We start from the raw sequence: 6,786 nt of genomic DNA, 5'->3' as shown, positions 1-6,786 counted from the left end.
CTCTTTCTGAATCGAAGCGGCACCTCGAGGGCGTGCCAGCGAATGCCGTGGAACTGGTGAAAATGGGGAAGTGCAGGGAGGAGCATCGATGGAGGGCGCCAAGGTCAGGAGGCTCGGCAAGTGGTACGGGGATGCACTGGCGATGATGCTGGAGCACGCCAGGATGGACCAAAGGCTTATCTTCCTCTTGAATTTCCAGGTTCATCTCAATTATTTGTGCTCCATTACATTATGCTGCTAATTTCTCTATGAATTTCTAACGGTAAAAATTGATGGACTGTACCAGTTTTGTTCAATAGGCCACCCATATGTTCAGCGACTCCCTCTTGGCGAACTACTATTTTTAACTTGGGTCACCTGCAGTTTATTAAAGACTGAATATGATTCAGTTTGCATCCATGGTTCATTTAAAACTTGAAGTCTGTCCTTTTGTATTTTGTAGAACCTGTTTTTTTTGGTATCTAGATACAGATTTGTGTTTACATTTTAGAATGCAATGAATATGTAAGATAAGGGGAAGCGCATTTCAATAAATTATCATCAAGTTTATCTATGATTGACTAACAGTATGACACCCTGTTGTCAACTATCTGCCTGCAGTGAGGTGCCATGTATATCACTGTCCTCACTGCCTGGTCGCCAGATGAAATCTTTGTGGTTTCCTCAATGCATGGTCTGTGGAGCACATGCTGTCTGCTTCCCTTCAAATGATGAAAAGTATATTACCACTGATCATTATGTTGCTTTAAATTTTCTGCCCCTGGTAATTTTTTCTATGCATTCTGATCTTCATGTTGTAAATGATGATTATATTTGTTTAATTTCGTCCTTCTCAGAAAGATAAGCAATTTGTGCCTCACGGTGCTGCAGTTTTAGATTAAGCCATAAAGGCATTGGTCGACCAGCAATTGAAGCCGGAGCAGTGCAGGAGGTGATGCTGAGGGTGTTGACATCAGTGGGGTGGACGTGGACAAGGCCATGCTTGACTCATGTAATCATGTCTACTGATATTGTTGGTTGTAAGGTAGCATGCTTGTTTTTTTTTTGGTCAGGTTTCTCCCAATTTTTCTGTTTGACTTGTCTCAAAATTTAAGTCATTGATGTGAAGCCTTCAACCTTCCAGGAATCAGGACAACGATTGCTAGCACCAGAGGCTGTTCACAAGTCTTTGGTACTTCTAAAAAATGGCAGGATCAGAAGGAGCTGCTCCATTTATTGGTGTAAATTGCAAAAAGAATACAGGTTGCAAGAACATATGCTGAAAATTGGATATCACAGTGTGGTGGGTGGATGATTGCATGGCATGAGAAAAGTGGAAAATGACTTGGTAAAAATAAATATTTTTAGTTGTTTGCGCTATTGTTTCATACAACCATTTTCCTCTTTTTATTTGTAGGTATTGCAGGTATTTTATATTTTCCTCAATCCATTATGGATGCAATGTTTGCAATATGCTAATAGTTGAAATTTGTGGATGCACCGGATCTGTTGTTTGGATGAATAAATTTTGTTAGGAAAATGGCTGTGCCTCCTGTTCAAAGGGACTGATGAGTTCTTTATTTTCCCCATGCTACCAACCACCTAGCTGGAGTTCTTGACATTTTTGTTTGACTTAACTATATCTGGAGCTTGATGTATAGTCCTGACCTCTATACAACAAAATGTATATAGGTGTCGATTTATATTTACATGACTGGATCAATTTAGTCATTACGTGCCAAACATCCGTCAGATTATATAATTTACCCTTCTATTTTCTAGGGAATATTCAAGAACAAATCTTGGAGGAAACAACTGATGTTTCAACTAATGGTGAAAATGATGATCCTCTTACATTGTTCCTGGTTCTGAATAATCTCAGTATGGATCTGTTTTTTAGCATATTAAATTTATTGAAGTTGGTATGAGCATAGTCTTGTTGCATTTAGTATATTATGCGACACCTTATAAGCTTAACACCACATCATAGTCCTGTAGCTATTTAAGTTGATCACACATCAGGTTGAGTTGAGTTGAGTATGATGCTTCATGCTTGTTCCATGCTAATTGATGATAACTTCTTTTAGAGCATCTTCAATAGGAGTCCTAAATTGGATCGTATCTTGAAATATAGGGCTTAAGAGAAAAAAAATAGCCTCCAACAGAAGTTCTATTTTACAAAAAACTGGCAAATCAATTTAGAACTCAGTCTCCCGGGTCCTAGATATAGGACTCAATTGGTTGGGTCCTATCTCTCTTTTACCACGAAATCTAACTGACAGAGACTTCTTTCCCCAATACCTCCGCTCCAATCTTTCCCAATTAGTTGTAAATGACATGATTTGAGACCCCGCTGTTGGAGTATAAGCTTTTTTTAGGCCCTAAACACATCAAATATGTCCCTAATACAAATTATAGGACTTATGGTTGGAGATGCTCTTACATTCATCATGTGTTTTATTCCTTGGAATGGAGATCTGGGCCAGTTGGCGAAACATTCAATTTAATTTTGTATGCACCTCAGACGAAACGACGCGGCACCTAATTAGAGCGTAGAAACAGTTACAAACAGTCCACTGATCCACATTTAATTTTGTCTAAAGGACTTAGACAATCCGAGTATGGTTACTCTATAGAAAGAAAATGCCTGCTCTTAGGCTCAAAGCATTCCAGATCATTTCTCAGGAGAGATGAAAAGGATTATGCCTTTGCTTCTTGCCTAATCAATAAAATTGGTTATTTCCAAAGCTTAAGGTAAAAAAGATTTATTTGTGCTATGTAATGACTGAAATCTTATATGTTCTGTTGTGCAGGTTACTGACTTCAGCACATGCTTAAGATACATGGTCCATACAAAGCTGAACTGGTGATAAAAGGAATTTTTGTTGGTGTAAGATGAACTGTGTTTTTTCTTAGAAATGATTCAGCCACCGCCGTTTCCCAAGGAGGAGGTCAAGAATGCTAAGAAGCAGCTACTGCATAAGAAGGCTGAGAGCAGCAGCGGCTGTTTGAAATCCGCCTCCTACCGAGTGGTTTCTCATGCACAACTGAGTAGTTTGCCTAAGCTAGAAGGGATGAAAACACACACACCTTTGAGTTTGTTTGCACTAGGACTCCAACTGGATGCCTGTTGCTGCTGTGAGCTTTGATTTAAATAGATGTTCCAAGGGGATAGGGTACGATGAAGTGGCGCCTGGCGTGAAACCGGGCGCAAGTTACATGAAGAGTGGACCTTAGTCCATGGGCTGCACGCAGGTAGAAACAGTAATGTGGCCGCAATCTACAATTTAGTGTGACTCAGCCTACCGGGTTGTACTAGCCGACTGCTTTGGTAGACGCTGAAGCACTTGTTCGCCGTTGTACAAACTGTCAGTTCTTCGGCAAGCAGCCCCACGTCCCGGCCCACAAACTTATTACCATACCACCATCATGGCCGTTTAAATGCTGAGGTCTGGACATAATAGGGCCCTTGACAACTGCGGCAGGAGGTTTTACTCATGTGTTGGTAGCCATCAACAAGTTCATGAAGTGGATCGAGTAAAGGCCAATTACAAAACTCTCTGTAGATCGAGTGGTTAGCTTCATCTATGACATCTTGCACTAATTCGGCTTCCCCAACACCATCATCACGGATCTGGGATCCAATTTCCACTCGCATCAGTTTTGGGATTTCTGCGAGCGCAGCACCATCGAGGTCAGGTATGTTTCAACAGCTCACCCGCGGGCCAACGATTCAGGTTGAGCACGCCAACGACATGATCCTGGATAGGCTAAAGAAAAGACTCTACGACGAGAAGAGCAAAAAGGGAGGCAAATGGATCAATGAGATCTCATCAGTAGTTTGGGGGCTTCGCACACAACCAAGCAATGCCACAGGACAGTCATCTTTCTTTCTCGTCTATGAGTCCGAAGCTATACTACCGGCTGATGTCATGTGGCAATCTCTCCGACTGGAGATGTACGAAGAAGGTGAGGCTGATGACGCAAGACATCCTGAACTTGACTCGGCAGAAGAAGTCAGATGCAATGTTTTGCTTCAGTCGGCCCACTACTTACAACGCATCCGTTGTTACCATGACCAGAATATTCAACAACGATCTTTCAACGTTGGAGATTTGGTCCTTCACCGCATCCAGGATAAGATCGGGCTGCACAAGCTTAATTCGCGATGGGAGGGACCCTTCATTGTGCTCAAGGTTACGAGACTAGGGTCGTATCACTTTAACGGATTCGAATTTGAAAAAAGTTTCAGAATCAAATATCAGTGCCTTGCAATAGATCAGTTCACCTGACATTGCATTTCCACGATTAAATAAAAAAATCCAGTTGATTACGAGACATTCTGGTGCAGATTTAGGCAAGGATTTTTTGAGACATCAAGATTCCTGTGATACCTCATGCCCGCCCATTGCCCAAATTTCACCTAAAAGATGGACCATGGGCCTGACACTTTATCAATCCAAAATGGAAAGAAGGTGAAGTGACTTGAGGGGAAAGAATCAAACCATTCAGGTACCCTAATGGCCTGGAGGTCCCAAACTCCTGGAATATTGAGCACCTACACCATTTTCACCCTTATCTAACTTGTATCCCAAGTTGTTAGCTGCAGCGCAGCCTAGTACCTCGTGTAGTTTACTGAAGAGGTCTCGCTACCATACTTCAAGTACTACTCCATTTACTAGTTCTCGACTAGTACTACGTTTATTGAAGGGACATCGCTCCGTTTACTAGTTCTCAACTAGTACTATGTGTAATTTAGTGAAGGGGCATCGCTCCAACACTTCTAATACTATCCCATTTACTAGTCTCGACTAGTACTACGAGTAGTTTACTGAAGGAGCATCGCTCCTACATTCCAGTACTACTCTGTTTATTAGTTCTTAACTAGTAGTACGTGTAGTTTACTGAAGGGGTCTCATTCTCATACTTTCAGTACTACTCCGTTTACTAGTTCTCGACTAGTATTATATGCAGTTTACTAGAATTATGTGCCATTTTACTGAAGGGGCATCGCTCCTATGCTTCTAGTACTACTCTGTTTACTAGTTCTCGACTAGTACTACATGTATTTTACTGAAGGGGTCTCGTTCCCATACTTCCAGTACTACTCTGTTTACTAGTTCTCGACTAGTACTACGTGTAGTTTGTTGAAGGGGTCTCGCTTCCATAACACTGCGTTTACTAGTTCTCGACTAGTTTTACGCACCATCAGCAGCCTCGACTCCCCTAGCTCCCATGCTTGGGGGCTAGGCTTGATAGGGCACTCAGCGTGCTTTCGGCAGATCGCTTAAGCTCTCACGTTTGGAAGCTAGACGCTGCAAAACTACTCAGAAGATTCGTAGAAGAAACCGATTTAAGAGGCTTTTTGAACATTTATTTCAGGAAGATAATTATTTAACCATTATCTCAGGGATTTTGTTCCAAAATAATGGGTTATTCCAAATTTTAACCCAGAGGTCTTATCTAGCCATTAAATCAAGGAAAAAGGTTTTGAGCGGTAATTTAGGGCGCTTTTTGGGAAAAGTTATTTGTTTAACCTTTTTTTAGGGAATTCGTTCCCAAAAAAGCGGTTTTCGAATTTCTGGACCAATTTGACCATCTTAACCATCAAATCCTAACCATCATTGCATGACACGATTCTTTGGGCCCTTTTTTCCAAACCTTGCGGATGTGGATTCAAGGCTCGGGGACTGCGGGACACATGTCATTAGTGACTTATTTTTCAAATCTTTTGGAAGATAAGGACAGAAGATTCAAGGCTCATTTGACCCTCGGCATGATTCTTGAATTCAACCTAAGGCTCGGGGGCTACTCCATATGGATTGCGAGTTTAATCGCACCCCATATAAAAGAAGACTTGATAACTTCTCGGGGCATGAGCACCTCACAGCCTCGATGCAGCTAATGAAGTACTCGGAAGACACCTTCAAGTCGGAGTTCAGGAGAACTCGAAGACGCCTTCAGAAGTACTCGGAAATGTGTAGTACTCGACTACGAAGAGCTCGTTGGCTTATCAGACCCAGGGTTATGGGACTGTGCATATGGCGTACATATTCTAGGATAAGGGGTGGGACATGGCCCACATCCTACACCAATTGTAACTATCGTACCGTAGTAGAACTAGTTGGAACAGAAGGAAACTACCCGAAAAGTACTCGGGCTAGACTCTTGAGCTCGTATCCGGCTAGGATTTCCATGTAACCCTGTCCCCCCAAACTATATAAGGGCGGGCAGGGACCCCCTCCAAACTGATCAACCAGATCAACACCTAAGGCAATATAAACCACCACAAAGGACGTAGGGTATTACACTCTCGGCGGCTCGAACCTATCTAAACTTTGTGTTCCTTACACATTCGAGTTTCTGATCTCGGTGACACCCTACCTACAACTCACCACCTCGGGGGTATCCCTCGGTGGGCTTGACGGTAAAACACCGATAGTCGGCAAGAGCCGAGGAGTCAGGCGACACCGATGACCCGAGGGTAGCCATGGCCATAGGCTCTACAACGACTTCCATGACACCTGATGCTTTTCCTAGCTTGGGGGCTAGAGTTACCATGGCATCGCCAGGTTGCTCCAAGCCCAGAGCAGAGGATGGCCTACACATAAGAAACGATAATAAGAGTACTTACAAGGAACCTAGAACTATACAAGCGCAAAAGTACTCAGACAATTTCTTCTATTTTAATGCCTTAGGTACTGGAGCAGCATCTAAAGCACTTGTTGGCTCTGACTTGCCAACCACAGGCGGAGTTTGCCTCGGCGAGGCAATAGCAACGGTAACCAAGGGTAATGCTTGCCTTGG

The sequence above is a fragment of the Panicum hallii genome, chromosome 4 (genome assembly GCF_002211085.1).
Source record: "Panicum hallii strain FIL2 chromosome 4, PHallii_v3.1, whole genome shotgun sequence".
Lineage (NCBI taxonomy): Eukaryota > Viridiplantae > Streptophyta > Magnoliopsida > Poales > Poaceae > Panicum > Panicum hallii.
This window is presented reverse-complemented; position numbering follows the sequence as displayed.